A 22,793-nucleotide genomic window follows, 5' to 3' on the forward strand; every position below is an offset into this window, starting at 1 on the left:
AAATTTTGAATGTTGGCAAAATTTAAACTTTGCCTCTCAGGGTTGTTCAGATTAGATAATTTCTACTGATTTCTTTAAATGTATTGATTCTTTCCTCTGTTGCCTCTGTTCTTTTATTGAGCCCGTCTAGTAAGCTTATAATTTCAGTCATTGCATTTTTCAGTTCTAAAATTTCCATTTGGTTCATTTTTAATAATTTTAAATATTAATTATTTAGAACTGGTATTTGATTAAATTTTTGGAAAACTTATGCATATTTGAACAACATGTATCTAAATTTTACAGTAATGATTTACTTCATAAAGAAGCTCTTATTTGAGTATAGAAAAAAAAATCATCTCACACTTACTTGAATTGCCAACTTTGTTTTAACACCCGAGACAATGTTAATATAGCTGTCTCCTTTCACTACCAGGGGGAAAAGTATTCCATTTTATATCTCAAGTTTAAATTGTAAATTACATAGTCTATCTTTAAGTAGTCTTCAACACATAATAATAAGCATCTTAATATTTATGTAGACAACATACAGAAATACAATTGAATTCACAGAAGCATTTTGTTTTATTTCTTTAAATATTACTTAAGTATGCATTAAAGAGATGTGTTTAAAGTCAGGAGCAGTGACACACACCTGTAATCCCAACTATCCTGAAGGCTGAGATCACAAGTTCAAAGTTAGCTTGGGCAACGTAGCCAGACCCGGTCTTGAATATAAATAAATAAATAAGACAGATATGGCTCAGTGAACTGTCCCTGGGTTTAATTTTCAGTGCTGCCAAAAAAAATATTCAAGAAATATGACCATTAAGAACTCATTGAACTGTTACAGTATAATTATTTGGAGGGAAATAGAGATGATTAATTACTTCCCTTAGTGGATAAGTATAAAGCTGTTCAAATACTAAAAAAAAAAAAGAACCCTGTAAACATAATTCTTTCCTAATGTATTTTCCTACTTTGTTTATATATAGATAAATGAATCTATAAAACAAGTAAAACTTAATCTATAAAACAAGTAAAACTATCAACTCTGATGGCTTAGAAGTACAAACACATTTTTCAATTTGAGAAAAATGATAAATTTGTCTTTAACAATCTTTAATAAGATTTATCAGCTTGTCTGAACAACAAAAAAATACTACTGAAGGGTTGGGGTTGTGGCTCAGCGGTAGAGTGCTCACCTGCACTGTGAGGCCCTGGGTTTGGTCCTCAGCACCACATAAAAGTAAATAAATGAATAAATAAATGAATAGATGAACTACAAAAAAAATAAAATATTAAAAAATACTACTGAAGAATGAATGCCTGTATCATCATTTAAATGGTGTCCAACAAAGTCTAAAATTTAAGAAACAATAAAGGAAAATTTATATTAGTCTTATAAAAAATAATTCCTCTGAGATTCTGTTATAGGAACAGAATCAATACCTAAATTTTTTAAAATTTAGTTTTGAATCATCATGTTGATGAATTAAAACTTTAAGAGTATTAATAATGATACACAAAATGACTTTAGATATAATTCCATTTCACTATTTTTTGTTTAATTACTATAAATCCTTATTTCTTCAGAAAATATTACATATTTGTTGAAACACACCACCTATCTAGTAATTTATTAAACATCTACTCTTTATTTATTAGGTAAGCATGCCAATTAGTTTTGTGTCATAGAAGTAAAAAGAAATTTTGAATGTTGACAATGTTTAATTTTACACATTATTTTTTAGTCCTTTATAGAATATAAAACTTAGGAAAATGTTTTCAACTAATATTCTCATTCAATGTAAATGATGCAAACTACAAATAATACTAAGCTAAGCACTAAAATGTAAGTCTCTAGAAGTTTGACTTTTCAGTCAATAAAAAAATGATACAGATCACATTACTGACTGCCCCCAAACTGTTTAAAAGTTAAATATTCTCTGTTAAGAAGCAGATTATAAGAAGGAATTGTTTTCTATACTCATATTTTAAAAACAAGATTCTGGTATACATAAAGAATTTAAATACAAATTCACAAGTGATGGCTAAAATCCAGTCAATTTCCAGCCTGATACAATATAAATTTACCAGTTATTGTGTACAAACAATTCAAAATTAAAGCTTATAATGGAAATGTCAACAAGTCATAACCAGACACATTTCTACTGATGGATTCCACTATACTTCAACCAGGCACAGCAGATGTGCACATCTGATAGCTTTAATTTTCTAGGCCTTTTCTGTCAGACTATAAATAGGGAATACATAAAACAAACATCAATGCCAAAACATTAGGGCCATTTAGAAAAAGTGAATAAGATGTGATGCAAACACATTTGATAGTTCTCTGTATAAGCCACCTTCCACTGACTTATAAAGCTGTGGCTTTATAATTCTTTTTAAAAGGAAAATGTTTCTACACTGCTTCGTGGAGTAAGTTCACAGTACATCCTTGACTACAGTACCCATCTCCAAATGAGCTTGATCTATCTCATCAGGATTTCTCCGGAAAGTTGGCTTATCATATTTTCAGCAGCCTTTAGTGCTTCAGTAGCCTTGCACAGTTCCTTAATAACTGCTCATAAAACTTCTGGGTTAATTTTTTGTTCACACACTGTCTAGTGTCTCCTTATCTCAGCCAGTATTCAAAGTCCTTGAGATCTCAAGCAGAACATCATGGTCTCCCTCACTGCTATCTGATTTGTCATTGCTGCTGGTGCCCTGGTGCCACTGCCACTCACCACAGCAGACACTGAGGGAGGCCCCATTTGGTTCTTTTTTTTTTCTTTTTGTCTTCTATCTCTTTGCTGGAAATTTTTTTTGGTTTATTTGTTTTTATTAGTGTATTATAGTTATACATATTGTTGTGGTTCATCTTGACATAATCAAACAAACATGGAATGTAATTTGCTCCAATGCAGTATGCTGATTTTAGATCTTTTGGATAAATACCGAGGAGTGGGAGAGCTGGGTTATATGGTGGTTACATTCGTAGTTTTTTTTTTTTTTTTTTTTTGAATCTCCATACTGCTTTCCAGAGTGGTTGTACTAATTTGTAGTCCCATCACCAATGTATGAGTGTACCTTTCCCCCCAATATCCTCACCAGGATTAGTATTATTTGTATTCTTGATGATTGCCATTCTGGCTGGAGTGGGAGATGAACTCTCTATGTAGTTTTGATTTGCATTTCCTTGTGCAAGAAATAAGACCAAATAGAACCAAGATACAATAAGTGGGACAGCATCAAATTAAAAAGGAAACAAGAATATAAAGAGAGAGACTACAGAATGGGAGAAGTTCTTTGCCAGCTATTCCTCTGATAGGGGATTAATATTGAGAAAATATACAGAACTCAAAAAACTTACCACCACAAGAAACAATAAATGGGCAAAAGAACTAAACAGATACTTCTCAAAAGAAGAAATACAAGTGGCCAAGAAATATATGAAAAAAAAATGTTAAACATCCCTAGCAATCTATTTATTTATTTATTTATTTATTTTTTATTGTTGGTCGTTCAAAACATTACATAGTTTTTAATGTATCATATTTCACAATTTGATTCAAGTGGGTTATGAACTCCCAATTATACCCCGTATACAGATTGCTGTATCACATCAGTTACCCTTCCATTGATTGACAAATTGCCTTTCTAGTGTCTGATGTATTCTGCTGTCTGTCCTACTCTCTACTATCCCCCCTCCCCTCCCCTCCCCTCCCCTCCCCTTTTCTCTCTCTACCCCTTCTACTGTAAATCATTTCTTCGATTTGTATTATCTTGTCTTACCCCTCCTTTCCTCTTATATGTCCTTATGTATAACCCTGAGGATCGCCTTCCATTTCCATGCGATTTGCAATCTATTTATTTTAAAAATGTTCTTCTTTGGGGACATTTAAATCAATAACTACATTAAAGTATTTGTCAGATAATTCCCACACTTTTGTTTGCTTGTCATTGACATCTGTTGGTTGTCTTTTCCCACATTTTCTGTTTTTTCATGTATATGTGGGCTCAGTAATATTAAGTTTTATCCTGACCATTTTCAAAATTATCATGAAATTCTGGGTCTTATTTAAATGCTGTTTGTGTGTTAGAAGGCAATTGATTTGGTTGGGTTCACTCTGCAAGTTATGACCAGGGTGCTTTTGGTTGTGTTTTCAATATCAGTTTCATTTTTAAAGCCTTATGCTATTTGGATCTGTCGTGCAGATGCTACCAAATGGCTAGTTTGGGACCTGGGTATACCTACACCACACAGTTCAACCTTAAAGTACGAAGCTTATGCTTTATACTGTGTGATATACGATAGTATCCATAGGGTCACTTAGAGCTCTCTCCTCTTTGTGATCTTTCTAGAACCTTAAAGCTCCCTGGGAAGTTCATCCCTTAGCTAGAAACCTTGAAATCTGCTTACCCTCCTCTGCCACATACTCCAAAATCACACAATTGCCAAGTGATGGGGGCAGGGGAGAGAAGCAACTGAGGTTTGCTGACCTCTTGGGAGCACAGAGAGAAAGTTCCTGAGTTTATCTCAGAATTTTTGGGGTCTGTCTGTGGATTATAGCATAAAAGATTAGAGAAAACAATGGTGGCTTTCTACACTGTCTCTTGATACTTTTAAAAAATGTCTCAAGCCAGAGTTAGAGGGCTTCTGGGGCTCTCTCTGTCTATGCTGATGCCCACTTCTGGGTTTTGGACCTCCTTGAGACTACTAAGTTGGAGAATAATGGAAGAAAAGAGTGCCCAAACTTATCACCAGTTTGATGTGAGCTCAGATTCCTTTTTTTCCCTAATTGGCTTAATACTAATTACTTTTAAGAGTTCTCAAATAACTTATCCATACATTACATTTGGTTTTGTAGCTGCATCTAGAGGGAAAGACACAGGGCAACATGCTTACACCCTCTCATGGAGGACAAACCCTTGGGGTTTTGTTCAAACTCAGCTTTCAGAAGAGTTTCTGTTCCAATCAGTCTCAGGTGACTCTGAAATTTGTATTTCTTACAAGTTCCCAAATGATGCTGATTTTTTTTTTTTTTTTTTTTTTTGGTCTCAGAACCACATTTTGAGACCCGTTATCTACTGTGTTTTAGAGATGGGGAAACTTTTCATCCAAGGTAGAATAAAATCAAATTCCTTATTTAAAAACTTTAAGTACCCAATGCTTGATATTTAACAAGCTGAGAGAGAAATGACAGTGGAAAGAAATCCTTTGGTTGAGCAGGTGAGGAGATTAAATGAAATAAAGTATTATACAGTATACTATAGATATTGGCTAAGCAGGAACTATGATTGATGCTTTACACTGAAAGATGTGTTGGGGAATTTCCACAATATCTTAAGTATGTATTTTAAAAGCAAACCATAATGGGACATCTGATAACTCTCGAATTGTTTTGTTTGTAAGCTATATCCATACTCTAGGGGAGATAACAAGAGGAACTACATTTTAGTCTTAATTCTGAATAACAAGATAAAGCTGGTTGACAAAAGAGGTATTCCCAATGTCCACAACACCTTGGCAATAATGAAAGGATAGAACATGGGGTGTGGTCATATTTATGTACTATACTCTGCAGATGGACTTTTAGAAAGCAGAGACAAGGTAGATATTATCTGAATGTGCATCAAAGGAATCAGAATTTTATAAAAATGATATTTTAGACAATGGTACATAATCTTATGATGGCACAAAAAGAGAAGGAGTTTGAAGAGAAGTATACTGCATAGCCTACCAGGAGTGTGAAAGGACATCTGGACAGACTGGGAGTATGGGGTGTGATGAAGTCTGAATGCAAGGAGACAGGCAAACGCTTAGGATGAACTGGGTCAGGAGGCCCAAGTTCTGAGTGAAATGAGGTAAGGCCCATGGTGTCTGTGTCACTGTGAGGAAGGAAGCAGCAGGTGACGACGCCTAGGAGTGCATAATGGACATTTCATGCTGGAGAAGAAGAGTTACTGGAGGGAAAGGATGTAAGCCCGGATTTTGTGGGCAGGTGTGCAAGTTACTAGTCCAACAGAGACTGAGTTGATTGTGTGCCAGTGTGGGTGTGCTCTTGAGAATCCTCCCTGTCCTCTGCTGCTCTTTCTCATACATCCCTTTATTATGGACCTTATTGAGTTGAAACATAAGATCACATTCACTTCTATCTTGAGCATGGGGATTCTGTGTTTTTCAATATCAATCCCTAGTCTTAAGCTAAGGTCTTGTAAGGAATCCCTGGGTTTCCTAGATCTCTAGAAAATCCCCACGTGTCTAGGAAAATCCTAAAAAATAGGGTGGCTGAAGAATAATCAACTTTAACGTAGGCAATTTATACAGACAAAGCATTTTATTCATTTAGTCTGACATATGTTTCTCTGTCCTGAGCTGTGGGACCCCTCTTCTAATGGGGTCCCAAAGGGCTTGGGTAGAGTCTTGTTCCACAGTCGGTGCTGGGACAGCTTGAAGGCATATTCTGTCTTGTCCTCTGGATTAGCATTAGGTCTGCCAGCATCTCAGAGTGACTGTCATAGTAGAGGAATGAACTTTGTGGACATAAGAGGTCTTGCTTCTTTCCCCAGGTCCCTGGAGGAAATTTTCCATACTGCCAAAGACTCAGTGCTGGTGGGAATTATTACTTCTGGGTAACACTGGTATTCCCAAGATGCAGGTCTGGGCAAAAAAGAAAGAGTGGAATTTTAAGCTCTAGGGGCTACAAACCAGATATCTGATGAGTCCTATTTTCCATTGGTTTATCTGCCCTTGCTTGTCCACAGATTGCCTGTCCTTTGTGTACTAAGGGCCTGCACTATTCTCAAAACTGTCATGAGTCCTCCAGGCCACCAGGGGGTGGGAAAATCTCAGAGTGGCTTGGCACTGAGAGAAATTATACAAAGCATAAAAGGTTAATTCTGCCTAAAAAAGGGTTTATTTCTCAGGCACTGACCTAAAAAGTTTCATTTCCCCTTACCTGGGAATGCTTCTTTTTCATTCCTAAGTTGATTGCCTATTAGGTGGCCAGCTTTTCACAACTATCAGTGTCACTGGGAGATGTGTAGAGCAGAGGAGACCTGGTCCTCCCAAGAGACAGTCTGGAATATGATGAGATCTGAATGCAAGGAGATTGTAAGGTACTTACTGTAGGAGTCACATCCTTGAGGAGCTGTCCTGATCCCTCCACCTGGCTCCTGGACACTCATCACACTGACCCATGTTTTAGCAGGTATCTTTTTTGGAATTGCTTATGTTACTGAATCAGGGCCACTTTGCCTGCTTCACAGTATGCCAATCACGGAAATGACAAGTTTTGCAAAAGAGAGTTTATTTGCAAGGTGGCCAAGTGTGGCAACAGGAGAGAAAGTCTCAAATCTGCCTCCAAAGGAGAAAGTTTAGGGTAGGTATGAAATAAAGAAGCAGGGTGGACTGAGGCATGAGGGGATGTGACTAGAAACAAGGCAGGGTGAAGTAATTAGTGGCTTGCACATGTACAATAAATTTCCCGGTTCTGCATTTTCTGCATTCAGAAAATGGTGGCGTTAGCATGATTTATTGGCGCCATTTTGACACTCTCTTATCAAAAGAGATCCATCAGATAGTTGGCGGGCCCAAGTGTGGTGGCTTCCACCAATTTGACCTAGTCAAGGCTACCTCCAAATTACTGAAAGGCGACTTAAGCATTACCATTGTGACCATACATCACAGGTTTAGCTATTAAAAAAAAAAAAAAGCTAGTCGTGGTTCTGATATTTTATTGTTTTAACTAAGCAATTAAAAAAATTAATGTTGTGGCACTGCAAATTGATGCAACCACTCTGGAAAGCAGTATGGAGATCCCTTAGAAAACTTGGAATGGAACTACCATTCGACCCAGGTATCCCATTCCTCCGTCTATACCCAAAGGACTTAAGATCAGCATACTACAGTGACACAACCATGTCAACATTTATAGCAGCTCAATTCACAATAGTTAAACTGTGGAATCAACCTAGATGCCCTTTAATAGATGAATGGATAAAGAAACTGTGGTATATAAACACAATGGAATATTACTCAGCATTAAAAGAGAATAAAATTCTGGCATTTTCAGGTAAATGGATGGAGTTGGAGAATTCATGCTAAGCGAAGTAAGGCAATCCCAAAAACCAAAGGCCGAATGTTCTCTCTGATAAGTGGATGCTGATCCATAATGGAGGGAGGGGCATGGGAACTTTGGATAGGACAAAGGGAAGGGGAGGGGGCATGGGGATAGGAAAGATGGTGGAATGAGTATACTCACACCAACTCGTGTCTTCATACATGTACTTTGAATAATAATACTTACAAGGAGCTTAGAGCTGTGCTTGGCATATTGCAAGTACTCAAAGAAAAGTTAGCTTGTTTGTTATCTCTTTCCCAGTGTCTCCTTCCTTCCTTCCTCTCCTGTTTCATTTCCAGAGCTTCACATGGTGCTTAAAACAATTGATGTCCAAAGCGTTAATTGAATGACTAAGAAAATGACTGAAGAGAGAAACCGTGACTTGGCAGTATGCAGGTCGAGCCTTCCAGGGACGTTTCTCTCTGTGCTTGGCACTGTGTTGGCTTGGTACTGCTGTGGGGCCTGGAGGGCGCAACCCTGGAGACCAGACTCCCTGTGGGGAGAGGTGGCTGCTCAGAGTTGGTGTCAGGCCCTTTCGTGAGTGATCTCGAATCATACATTTTTACTGAGGGTGCTGCTGTGTCAGGTAGGGTTACTTACCTAAATAATTTAATATTGGAAGATTTAACTTTCACTTTCCCATATTTCAGTGAACCTGTCATTACATTTCATTGAGGTTTGCGGTTCCTTTCCATCTGTGGATTTTCCTCTCTGCTTCTTTTCTTTTTTAAAGATCCAAGCACAAGTTTTAATTATTATTATATTTGAAAAGTAACATTTACTATAAATATTTTTAAAATTGTGATTCAATATACTTAACATGAAATTTTCCATTTTAGCCATTTTAATAGGCATTAAGAGCATTCACATTGCTGGGCAAACATCACTATTACCCATCTCCATATCTCCAGGAGATTTTTTTTGGTACTGGGGATTGAACCCAGGGGTGCTTAACCACTGAGCAATATCTCCAGCCCTTTTTATATTTTATTTAGAGACAGGGTCTTGCTAATTTGCTTAGGGCCCCATCTCCAAAACTTTTTCATCTTCCCAGCTGAAACTCTGCACCCATTAAACACTAACTCTCCATCCCTCCCCACAACACCAGTCCCTGGAACCCACCATTTCACTTTCTGTCCCTATGAATTTGACTACTCTAGGTACCTAATGTAAGTAGAATCATACAGTACTTTTTCTCCCATGTCCTTTAATTACACTTAGAAAAATGCTTTCAAAGTTCACCCATGTTATAGCATGTATCAGAATTTCCTTTTAGAAAAGCCAATTTATTGGGGCATAATTGACATACAAAGAAATGGGCACATTTAATATGTAACAGTTGATGAGTTTGGATATATGTAAACACCCACAATACCACTATCACTGCAATTGGTAGAAGAGACATGTCTATCATCTCCCAAAGATTCTTTGTATTATTTGTATTTGTATTATTTGTTTTGTTTTGTTTTTATTTTCTAAGACGGAGTCACATTCCATTGTATGTGCACCGCATTTCGTTTATCTCCTCACCCATCCATGGACACTTGCTTTGCTTCCATATTTTGGTCATTATGAATAATGCTGCTGTGAACATGGGTGTACCAATATCTGTAGAATGCCTATTTATCCTCTCTGCTTTAGATTCATAGGCCAAGAAGGGCCTGGGAGTAACTGTCTTTCCAGGGCCTCTCCTCCAGCAATACAGGTGCTATCTCAGGTCATGATGCTATTTGGATTTCTTCTGGTCCACTCCAGACATCATTGGTAATAGAATCTGTGGTTCCTTCTAGTCACCCTTGCTCCCAGAATAAGGCAAGTAGTGTAGATCTCCAGAAAGACAGAAAAGGGAAAGTTGGCTTCTATTGGGGTTAGCCTGGAGGGATCATTTCTTGAATATGTATAGATTTGTGGTCAGGCTCTGTGATCCAGAAGGCAAGAATATACTGGCTCAGGGGTCCTAATTAGCCATGGACAGTCCTCAAAATCATCCTCACCGTGGCTCATTAAGGGCTGCATGGTGCTAAGGGGGCACTCCTCAGAATTCAGGACATGCTATTCAGTGTTTACAGACTCAGATCATAGCTCTGCCCCTTATTGATTGGTATTCTGGACAAGTCACCAAATCTTTCCTAGGTGTACTTTTTTTTTTCTATCTTTAAAGTGGGGAAAAAGAACAGTGTCTACTTGCTGAGTTCATTGAGAAAACTAAATGGGATAATGCACTAAAACTCTCAGTACAGTCACCAACATATGGTAAATTAAATATGAGCTATTATTATCCTTAGTAGCTTTTATTCTTACAGACACCTCCCTTTGCCCATCCTTGGTCATCAGTTTGTGGCAACCATAGGCTGGGCTGCATCTTTGGTGCCTTTCCCATGGAGTTGCTCTGTGTCTGCAACACCTTGAGATCAGCTCCGAATCCTGAAAGCTTGGTGAAAGCTCTGACACCTTGTAAAGCCTCACTCCTGCCTAATAACTTTCTATATGAGTCAGGGGCCACCCTGGGTGTTTACATATCCGGACCCCTGGGGTGGGGAAGGGGTAGTGGCTGCCACTGGCTTTGTAAGCTTCCAGGCAGCTGGGGCCAATTGGAGAGGTCAATCCCACCAAAGAAAATGCTGTCTGTTTCCACGGAATAGGAATATTAATCTGACATTAGGCCAGAGCACACTGGACCAGAGGGAGATGAAATAGTGGAGCAAGAATGTAGAGCTTTCTGGTAGAGTCAGGCAATGGATGGCTGCAGCAAATCGGAAGCAGATTGTTTAAGACATGGCTCTGATGGTCGTGTTTGTGTTGGGGTCTCCTGTGCTGTACATTAGCAGGCCTGCCCTGGGACTGTGCTCACCCTCTTCACCATGCTGTGGGAAGAGAGTGGGTCTGTGGGTCTGCCTGCTGACTTCCTTTCATTTCTGTTTGGTTCATTTACTGGCCAGATGATCTAGAACCATCTGAAGGCCCAGCATGTTGCCCTGGGGCACAGGTTGGAGAACTTAGGTGCTCATTGTTTTCTTCTAGTGCACACAGTACCCAATGCCAACCACAGCAGGCAGGGAACCTCCACCTGGATCCAGGAGGGGTGTCCTGGATCTGAGTTTCTGTTGCCAGCTCACCATCTCTGGGAGGGTATAGGAGGTACAGCTGTCCTGGGCTGGGACAAAGATGGCCTCTGGGTCTAAGGGATCTGATTTTGCCTTCAGGCTGCCTTGCCGTCCTGCAAAGACTACTCTTCTGAGCTGTTTGCATGATAACAGCAGCAAAAAATGGTGGGAAAGGGAAGAAAGGACAGGCTTTTATATCTGTGCTTGGCTTTCATATCAGCCTGCATAACACCTTGGAAACTGAGCTGCCCTCGTGCTCTGAACAGGGGCTAGTAATTTCATCCTCTTCTCTCATGAATTTTACAGTGTCGGCTAGAATCACTGCCCACCATGGCTGTTACGTAGGATTGCTTTGCACCTTGACTGGTGAGAGGCCCAGATTAAAAAATGTCCTTTCCTTTGTTTACTGCTAGGGGTCCATGAGACTGCATCGTGGAGTGTGCAGGGTCTAGAAGTGGACAGCGGTTTCTCATCTCTATTATTTACTACTCCTGTGACCTTAGGTTTCCTTACGTTTTCTGTGCCCAGTTTCTTTATGTGTAAAATGGGATTTTCCTATATACCTGATAGGACTAGTGTTAGGGTTAAATTAGATAATGCATGGAAAGTACCTACAGAATTATTTGTCACAACAGTGGTCGAGTCAATCAATGTTGGATTTTATAATGGTTACTTATAAATACAGGGCATTGTTTCAAGTGCGTTAAATAAAATCAGAACGTGTCAGAATTAGAAATGACTCATGAGACCAGTTATCTCATCCAAACTTCTCATTTCATAGACAGAAAAAACAAAGTCAGGAAGGCACTGTATATTTTTGTGTTAGCTTTCCATTACTGTAACAAAATATCTGAGATAATTAACTTAAAAAGAGAAAAGACTTATTTTGGCTCACAGTTTTGGAGGTTCTAGTCAACGATTGAGTGGCCTCCTTAGTTTTAGGCCTGTGACCAAGTAGCACATCATGGCAGGAATGTACAGTAGAGCAAAACCACTCAACTCATGAACCAGAGAGCAAGGAGAGAGAGAGGAAGAGGCCAGGGACTCACAATCCCTTTTGAATGCATGCCCCTGACGACTAAAAGGCTTCCCACTGAACCTTGCTCCTGAAGGTCCACAGCACCTCCCAATAGCACTAGGTATCAACCCTTTATCACAAGGACTTTTGGGGGACTTTCACTCAAGCCATAGCATTTGCCAAACCCCATTTTTTGGCTGTAGAGGATCTGGGACTTGGAAGGCAGGCTTGAGTTTCTAGCTTAAGGCTCCTTTCACACACTGTTCACCATGCGGCCCACCTCTCCAACCTTGAAGAGAGTTGTGCAGAACATCCAGAGACCTGGACAGCTGAGCAGACATCAAATACACAGATATGCACAAATCCACCCAAGTGTTTGTGCTGTTTCCAACTGACAGCATAAATGACTGAGCAAGAGAAGGTCACTCAGGATGAATATTAGACAGTGAAAGGTATTTCCATAAGCGACTGTTGAGATAGAAGGCATCTCTAGCTCTGGTTCAGCAACAGAGTAGGTGAACCTGCTCCTGGAAGATGTGTGTTTTCTACCTGGGTGAACCTGATTTCCAATGGAGTAGGTATACGCTCTGTATCTGAGTCTCAGACATTTAATTGATCTCAGTCTTCAACACCTAGTTGGGAACGGACGGCTGGGAAAGGGAAAATGGAGGCACTAATGAGATTTCAGGCTGACACAAGTTGGGTATGTTGGTGGGTTTCCAGCAGAGCACATGGTGGGTGGTTAATGCTCCCTGGTAATCGGATTATATAGACCCCTAGCAGGAGAGCCACAGGACGGTGTCTTTGTTCACGTGGCAACCTTTGCTCACCTGTCTCCCCATCCAGTTCTTAACCTCATCCTCCTCTTTGGAATTTTCCCGTCCAGCCTCTGTCCTCTGGGAAGCTTTGTGTGGCTCTGTGGACTCCAGAGAGGCCTAGGCAATGCCTCCTGGCTCCAGTTGGATCAAAGTCTCTGCCTTTTCTCCCTGGACCTTAGTCTGTTGCGGTGGACTTTGAGTCAGGAAAACAAAGAGAGCCCTGTTTGGGGATGTGGGCGACCCGGCTGTGTCCTTTCTCCATCCTTTGCTCCTCCCTGATTGCTGTCTCAGACCACCCAGCTCATGTCTGTCCCATCTTTGATGTTGGTTTCCTCTAAATTTTGGAAAAGAAGACCTGTCACATGACTCTAGTTCTTTGGCCACTAGTCCCTCTGATGTCTGACCAAGCTGTGAATATCCTCTGTCCAGCCAGCAGGTCAGGACCTGCAGCTGGCACTGTCTCTGCTCCGTGCCTCTGAAGGGAAGTGCAGATCCTAGCCTGTTTGAAGGCACCATTAAGGTCTGTGGCTCTCAAGAAGTGAAGATAAATCAGAGCAGAAGGTTCTCAAGTCCAGAATGGAGGCTCCTCCCAGGAAATCTCTCCACACTTGAATATCCCATTTGTAACATGGACAACACAAGCCTATGCTCAGTACCACGTCCTTGTGTGAACCGGGGTCTCTGATGGGGGCTTGTGTTAGAGAGAGAAGCATTTGTTTTTCAGATCATAGGAGAGGTAACAGACTGCAGTGACTATACTGATACAGGTCGGATAAAATCTCAGTGTAAATCCAATATTTTTGCCTGTTTCTTTCCTTCCCATTCTTAAGATCCTTGAAGAAAAAGTCTCCTTGTCCATTTTCAGTGCCATTCAGCTCTCATCTTTCTCTTTAAAATAGTTATTTCCAGCTGTAATCCTCTTTTTCTGCCTTCCCTAGTCACCAACCCACACCACCCTCCATCTCCAACTATAGCCTAAAAGAGTTAATTCAATTCTCTTGCTCCAGCCAGGAAGTTTCTATCTTCCAGTAAGGTCAGGCCAGGATGAGCATTATTGAAATCGCTAATTTATTTCTATAGCTTCAATCTCCATCCTGGAATGGAACAATGAGACTAAAAGTGTTCCAGACACATTGTTTGTTTAATAATGGAACATTCTTCCAGCTGAACTGTATGGCTATTGGATTTTCTGGTTTGATTGGTTAACCCTCGTCAGGGGTTTGGTTTTCTCCTGTTAGAGCTGGAGGGAGTGGGGGCCTAGGGGCCCATGAGCCCCTTTAATTGTTATATCATTAGTTCCCCTGACCCTGAATCCTTACCTAGTAAAATGGTTTGACTTCTGTAACATCATGCCTGCATCCAGAGAAATAGTTAAGGCTGTAAATCTCACAAAAATGAGTGTGCTGTATAGTCCTGGGAGAAATTACAGGATTGCCCCTTCTGAATTTCAACCCTGTTGGCTTTGAGAAGGCTGTTGATTTTATTATTGATCATTGAGTTTGATCTGATGCATTTCACAGAGACTTGGCTCTGTGGCTGTGCTGTTGGCTCCAGGGGCAGCAGCTATGCTGATGACGAGATTTTCCGTTCCCCCCGCCAGAAGGCGAGAGATGGTAGGGTAGATGCATGCTTGCTCCTCCCTTCCTTCTGGAAAGTCTGATTTGGAGGTATGCATACGTGGGTTTCTTTAGATTAGATGGCATGTGTTAAAGATTGCTCCTGACATTCTGCCAGACGCAAGAGGATAGATGGAATGACCTTTGGAAGATCCTTCTTGGTAGAATAGTTATAAAGGTTTTTCTTGTGTTTCTGTGAAATATACATTTCTTTTTTCCTCTGTAGATACATGTCTAACTACAGAAAGGGATGTTCTGGGATCACCTTTGTCCATTTCACTGGCTCTGGTGAGAACCATCACAAATACAATCTGTGAAGCAGATAATGGGCTCAATTATCAGTCATCAATACGGAAGCCCTGACTTTCTTCCTTCCAGCCTTACCAAATACCGACTCCATCCTAGGAACTAAGCTAGTGTGCTCTCCATTATTAAATTTCTTTTGGTATTTTTACTCATCAAGAATAGAAAACCATTTCAATTCTTTCTTTGCTTGCTCTCTCCACTGCATTGGACACAGTTGACCACTTCTTTCCATTTGTTATTCTCTCTTCCTCAGGTTTTCTGGGTTTGTAACATGATTCTTCCCTGAATTTCCTTGACCTCTCATTATTTTATTCTTTTTTGAGGGGAAGGATTGAACTCAGGAGCACTTGACCACTGAGCCACATCAATAGCCCTATTTTGTATTTTATTTAGGGACAGGGTCTCACTGAGTTGCTTAGCACCTTGCTTTTTTTCTGAGGCTGGCTTTGAACTCACAATCCTCCTGCCTTAGCCTCCTAAGATGCTAGATCTTTTATTATTCCTCTCTTTATTATTTTATCCATCACCATCCTTTTTATTCTCTTTCCTGTGATCTTGCCTCCTTATCCACCATTGATTTTTTAGTGTTCTCAAAGTTCTTATTTAAAGAAAATTTAATTTGCGATTTATTTTTTATTGATTCTTTTTAGTTATATATGATAACAGAATCCATTTTGATATAATTGCACAAGCATGAAATACACCTTCCATTCTTATGGATGTACATGGTGGTGGGATTCACTGTGTTGTTTCCATGTTTACATACATGGGAAAACTATGTCAGATTTATTCCACTGTCTTTCCTTTTCCTATCCCCCTCCCTTCCCTCCATTCTCAGTTATCTAATCTACTGCACCTCTCTCTTCTCCTCACCCCATCCCCTTATTCTAGGTCAACACCCACATATCAGAGAAAATCACTTGGTCTTTGGTTTTTTGGGAACTGGCTTACTTCACTTAGCCTGGTATCCCCCAGATCCATCCATTTGCTGGTAAATGTCATAAAGTCATTTTCAGCTTTCTTACTTCCTTTTCCCTTTCCTTTTCTCTTCATTTTATGCACTCTTTCTGGGAAATTTCACCCACATCTACGGCTCATGTTATCTACTTACACGTGTGTTTCTCAAAAGTTCTCCTGTGACCTGCACTTGTCCTGTGTGTTCTCATTGAAGTCTGTCTCCTTAACATAAAGACTTGCAGTCCAGAGACATTTCAAACCTAATGTGTTCATAAAAGAACTCAGTATCTTCCCTGTCAAACCTGCTCCATCTTTGTTACCTGTCTTGGTGGCTGTCCTAACTATGCTCCCTGTCATTCACTCCATAATCTGGAACCTCCCTAGTCCCATGTCCTCACCTTCCCCACTGCCCTCTTCTAATTCTAGCACTGTCTTCCCTTGAATTATTGAAACAACTCCTTTTTTCTATGTATATGTTGTCTTTACTTCTCCTCCCTCCCTCCCTTCCTTTCTTTCTTCCTTCCTTCCTTCCTTCCTTCCTTCCTTCCTTCCTTCCTTCCTTCCTTCTTTCCTTCCCTTCTTCCTCCCTCCCTCCCTCCCTTCCTTCCTTCCGTCCTTCCTTCTTCTATTCTTTGTCTTCTTTCTCCTGCTCCCTTCCTCCTCCCACCTCCTCCTTTTTGTGCTAGGGATCTAACCCTGGGCCCCATGCATGGTAGGACAGCTCTCTCTATTACTAATCTATGTCCCTAGCCTACACTGCAATATCTCTTAACTGGTCCAAACCATCTTTATGTTGTTCTATAGGTACTTTATGTGATCATTATAGATGCAGATCTGAATGAGCCACCCACTTATGTGAAAACTTTCATTGACTTCTAAGCACCTGGAGGCAAGTTCATACTCCTTAAGCCTGTTTCTCGCCCACCATTTTTCAGTCTTCAACAAGTCTCTCCAGTCTCTGATTTGCACATGGCCACTCACCCCAGGCTCCAGTCCTATCCAATCCCTAGTTGGGCTGCTTCTCGCCTGCAGGTCTTTGCCTGTGCCCTTCCCTCCATTGGAATGCTCTTTTCTCCTCTTTCTGTGCTGGTGTTAGCATTGTCCCTACTGTGAAATCTTCAGTTCCCTCCTCCCCATCTTCACTGTACATTACAAATGTAATAATTTGTTTTCCTATTTTCCCAGATTTTTATTGGTGTATTGTAATTATATATCATAGTGGGATTCATTATTGCATATTTGTACACGAACATGATGTAACAATATGATGTGATTCTTTTTGTTCCTCAGTTCCTTCTCTTTCCCTTCCCTCCTTCCCTGATCTCCTTCCTCTATTCTGCTGGTTTCTTCCACCTTAAAACATTATTTGTTTTCATGTCTGTTTCCCTACTAGACAGAGAGCTCCTTAAGAGTGTGGGTGTTGTCTTTTATCCCCATAATGTGAGAGCTTCACATGGGTCTTGTACTTGTGGATCAGTACCTCTTTATGAATATACAGTCCCCTAGATTGTTTTTCCTCTGATCTGTATCTGAGCTACCGTAACCTGTTTGCTTAGACTAGTCTTCAATATCAACATGTTAGAGATCCACCAGAAATCTGAACCTGGCTTTGTTTCTCATGTTTGGGTATAGTCAACTCTTACCTGCCTGCAGCCTCACCTGCTGTTTTGATTGTTTGAAGAAGTAGTTTCATTGCGGACTTGGCCTTACTTGGCTTGTTAGTCCTGACCTGTGGCTGCTTCTGTTCCATGGCTCCCATCCTCCCATCTGGGGAATAGGAAATGCAAACAGGCTGTTTTAAGAGCAGAAGGATCAAGAAATGCTGTCAAGTGCATGCAGACCTTTTATACTTGTGGATGCAACACTTTTAATCATTTTTTAATGTACTGGTAATCAATTCCTCCTTTTTTTTCCTTCCAACCAAATGGTAGCTTGAACAGAGAATGACTAGCAATCAGTTTCAAGATAAGATTTGAGAAGGAACGCCTTTACTCTACTCCATTTTGCATGGAAAATTGAACTCTAACCATACTGTCGGACCATGTAGTTCTTTAGCGGAGTGCCAAATCTCAGGATTATCTTCTGGCTTCTCTAAGTAACGAAAGATCCTATTTCTAACAAGTTTGTATGTCCCCATAGGATGCTATATAGATCAACCTGGGAACCTGATGTTCCCAGTAATCTGTTGGCTCACTTGATCTAGAGTTTGGTTTTTATTTATTTTCTACACTGGATTCAGCTTAAAAGAAAGTCAATAATGCTGGGGCTGGGATTGTGGCTCAGCAGGAGAGCGCTCGCCTAGCACGTGTGAGGCCCTGGGTTTGATCCTCAGCACCACATAAAAATAATTAAATAAATAAAATAAAGATATTGTGTCCAACTACAACTAAAAAATAAATATAAAAAAGAAAGTCAATAATGCTAATATTGGCAATTTATCTATAGTGAATCAATTAATTAATTTAAGTGTTTTGGGCACACTTAGTCTGACCCAGGTATTGTGCTAGGGCTGGCAATACAACGGGGAACAGAATCGGTCCCAATCCAAGGGGAAAACCTTAAAGCTGAACAGATCTGAATACAAATCTTGATTCTATCAATTTTTACTCTGTGATCCTGGATAAGTTCTTCAACATTTCTGAGCCCAACTTCTTCATCTATAAATGAGGATTATTTTATTTCCTTTATAGCAGTATTGTAAGAATTAGAGAATACATCATATATAATCTGGTTGGGACACTGTCATTCATATATATATATATATATATATATATATATATATATATATATATTAATAATTGTAGTAAAATACAAAAGCAGAATTCTCTTTGGTCTGCTTTAGCTTATAGTGATAGCTAAAATACATAGTGGTTCATTCTGTGATACAGATACCTGTCTCTTAGCACTTCAGATGTATCAACACTTTGAACAATCTTATGAGGTTGATACTTCTATTATTTTGTAGAAAGAAAAACTAAGGCATAGGAAAGTTTAATAACTTACCCAAGGCCATACAACAAGTGAATGGTTGGCTGGGGATTTGAACCTTGCCAGTTGTCCTTCACGTTACAACCTTTAAGCACTGTATTATGCTGCCTCTTCATGAAATGCTCTAATCTTATTACTAAGTTACCAGTCAGATTATTTTCCTAAGTCTTCCATAACAAATTACCTTAAACTTGTTGACTTAAAACAATTAAAATTTATTTTCTCATAATTCTGGTGTCCAGACACCCAGGATCAGGGTGTCAGCAGGGTTAGTACCTTCTGAACAAGACGCATCCATGCTTGTGATGAGCTTTTGGTGGTTACTGATGACTTTGACATGCCTTGGCTTTAATTATGTCCACCAGCCATCTCTACCTCCATCTTTGCTTTGCCTTCTTCTTGGGTGCATGTCTTTGTGTGTTCTTTCCTCTACTGATAAAGATAACAGTCATTGGATTTGAGACCACCCTAATGGCATGGAACCTGGGTATGTTTGGTGTGTGAGTTGTGAGAAGAATTCATCAAGATAAAGAGAAGTAGCTAAGAGAGTTTATTGGAGGAAGATGTGCTACAAGGGTGCAGAACAGATATGACACAGATGTCTTCCCACGGGCACAAAAGTGACAAGAGAATCTGTGCTTATATGTGATTTGCTTTTTTTTTTTTTTTTTGCCTTTGGTGGGCTTTTTGCTGGAATTGGTTTATGTTAAAAGAGGAGTGATTGACAGATTCCTGTCCCTTGCACATAATGCATAGTGGGCATGTGACAAATGCTCATCCCCAGGTTTAAAATCAGATGTATGAGATGTGGGTAATATACATGAGGTATTATAAAGGCCCTTTCCCTTCTTAGGTTACTTTAGTTCAAACTTGGGAGCTTCTATGCATGTCCCTCAGGATCGTTGGGCAATCTTTTGAAAAGTAGGATCTTGCTGTTTATATTTTCAGGAGGTAGCTTCTCCAATAACTGCAAAGGAGTGGGTTGAAAAGGAGGTTCTTAGGCTCATATCAGTGTGGCTAATCAAAGTAGGGGGAGCAGGGTCAAGGGTCCCTAATCTGTCTTGCTTCACCTAATGCTATATGATATCATTTTAACTAATTGTATCTTCAAAGACTCCTTCAAATAAAATTACCTCCTGAGGTCTCAATGGACATGATTGTTTTTTTGGCAGGAGGTACTGTTCAACATACTATAATAATCATTTGATCTTCACTTAAAAGGAGATTCCATGAAGGAATGTATGTTTATGGTCTTATTCCAAAAACTCAGGTGAAGGGATTAAAATAATGCTTTAAGAACTTGATCATATTTTAGAACATAATTCTGACTGGTGTTTGGGCCATGGCAGAACAGTGGACTGAAGGGGATATTCACTTCCTTCTCAGATGGCCCTGGACCTTCCTTGAGGCACCATATGACTAAGGTGACTAAGGCTGATTGCTGTCTGTAGAGACTATTTGAAGCCAGATGTCATACACACCTTTGCCCTGGGCTTCTTTCTAGTTGGTCAAACACCTCAAGATCTGTTTTTCATGTGTGGGGCCTTGATTTCTATTACTTACTCATTTCTGTCCTCTGAATGAGCTCTGATTTGTTTGAGCTCTTGAAATGAACTAGTAGATGCTGGTTGTGGTGGCTCATGTCTGTAATCCCAGCAGTTTGGGAGGCAGAAGCAGGAGGATTATGAGTTCAAAGCTAGTCTCAGCAATTTGGTGAGGCCTCTGCAACTTAGCAAGACCCTATCTCTAAATAAAAAAAATATGAAAAGGTCTGGGGATGTGGCTTGTGGCTCAGTGGCTAAGTGCCCCTTGGTTCTATTCCTGGTACCCAAAACAAACAAACAAACAAACAAACAAAAACAAAAAACAGATCACATCAGCATTTTATAGTTGCCATATCATATGTACTCAGAGTTCGTGAGCTAGTCACAGCCTCTCCTTGCACTTAATCTCAAACGCATTGAGAGACTCCAGGGGTCTGGTGTGTTTGCATAGTCTCTGTTACCTGCACAGCATAATGAATGTGTGAGTGGTATATATTAAGGCATCTGCTGCAGCTTCAGATTAAAGGAACTGGAAGCTCACGCAGATGTCTGTCTCCTTGGGTTCATCCCAGCCCCTGGAGGGCTATCAGTCGGGGAGAGTTAGTGTGGGAGAGGATAGAGGCATGAATCCAGAAGGTGGACTGTCTGGTCCAGACTTTTGATCAGAAGATGTATCCTTTGATGTAGCAGACGGAGTTCCCTCCAAGAGTAATGCTCAGGCTAATGGGCCAGTCTGCTTTTCTTTGCATCCTTTGGCAGGTACAACCCACACTGATGTGGCTGGGTTTTATCCCTGGGCCAACCTCCCATTGGGGCTGATCTGCCTCTTGATATCTCCTGGTCTGTTCTAGTGATAATCTCCTTAGGTCATGGGGTGTGACAGAACAGACATTTATTGGATACCTATCATATATAAGATTCAGTAGAAGACATACATGTTCAAAGGTTAGGAGACAAAAAAAAAAAAGATTAGAGGACACAGAGCTATTTCACAGTTCAGTATAGCAGACATGCAAACAATAACAGTTGTGAGGGAAAGGCCAGGTGAAGACATGTCCATCAGTAAGGCCTGCCTTAGAGTAAGAGTTAGCAAATTATGGCCTGCAGGCTGAATACAGCCTACCACTTACTTTTATAAATAAAATTTTACTAGGATTCAGGAACACTCATTACTTATGTATTGTTTATAACTGCTTTTGTGATTCAATGTTAGATTGAGTCGTTGTTAGAGAAACCAAGTGACCTGCAAAGCCTAAAAGGTTTGTTGACCTCTGTACTAGAAAATGGGTCAGCAGGTGGGAGTGTACCAAATGAAAAATAGACATGATCCTTATCCTTAGGGTATTTCTGTATTTGCAGCTCACACACAGAATTTAGGGGAGCATGAATTGAGGAGCCGACTGGAGGAGAACTTTGGAGATGTGTGTGAGGTTTCTGATTGGGAAGGGGGTGCCACAAAGCATAGCAAGTGTGCATGTAGCTTGAGGGACTTGGAGGAGGCTGAGAGTCGATAGGTACACCTTCACAGGTGTACAGACAAGCTGGGGATGATGGGAAACTCAAGACCAGAGACCCAGCAAAGGATGGAAGGCTGTGAAGATAGAGGGGATTTTATAGTCTCAAAGCCATGGTGTGGTAACCAGGGATGGTTCTGTATAAATAATCAAAGCAACACACAACTCTGGAATTGGAAAAGTCCTCAGAGGTCATCTACCTCAACTCCTTCATTACGTGAGTGAAGAAGAATGAAGGGAAAGGAAAACACTTGCTAAGTTCACCTAGCCAGTGAGCTGGGAAGGTCGGGGCTAAGTGCTGTTCTGTCTCACTCAGGGCTCTCTTCTCCAGTTGTGAGTTAAGCCCTTGGATACTGGCCCTTTTGGTCTTTTTCTTTAGGGGAAAGAGCTATGAAGCTCAAGTCTCATCCAAATATTTCTATTTTAAATTTCAGTAGCTCTTCAGATCCGACTCTTTTTTCCCTAGCCTCTTGGATGGTTCTGCCACCTGTGGGCTACTTGAGGGCAGGCTGTGTCTGTGAGTTCCTCCTTGATTTTACTGGGGACTCCATGAATGTGTATAAAAGCACTGAACATTGAGGCCTCTGCCTGGCCCATCTGTCATAGGGTGGAGATCTGGATTTCCATGGGCCTCTCTTGGTTGGGCCTGGGTATCGCAATGTTGCTTCATAGCTCTGGCTTATGTCTCTAGGGCTGAAACGGAGCCACTGAGCCCTGGACCATTGTTTCAGCTTCCTGTGTTGTTGGTCACATGCTTTATGGCCACCTGCAGAGCCTTTCCTCCAAAACACTCACCACCCTTAAACAAAGAGCTTCTTTA

General features: G+C 40.4%; 1 protein-coding gene across 2 annotated transcripts in view; it reads left to right on the plus strand.

Annotated features, from left to right (window-relative positions):
• Ano2 (anoctamin 2) overlaps positions 1 to 22,793 on the plus strand; it is a 331,044-nt gene that overhangs the window by 23,289 nt on the left and 284,962 nt on the right. The window lies entirely within an intron of this gene.

The sequence above is a fragment of the Urocitellus parryii genome, chromosome 5, assembly GCF_045843805.1.
Source record: "Urocitellus parryii isolate mUroPar1 chromosome 5, mUroPar1.hap1, whole genome shotgun sequence".
NCBI classification, from domain to species: domain Eukaryota; kingdom Metazoa; phylum Chordata; class Mammalia; order Rodentia; family Sciuridae; genus Urocitellus; species Urocitellus parryii.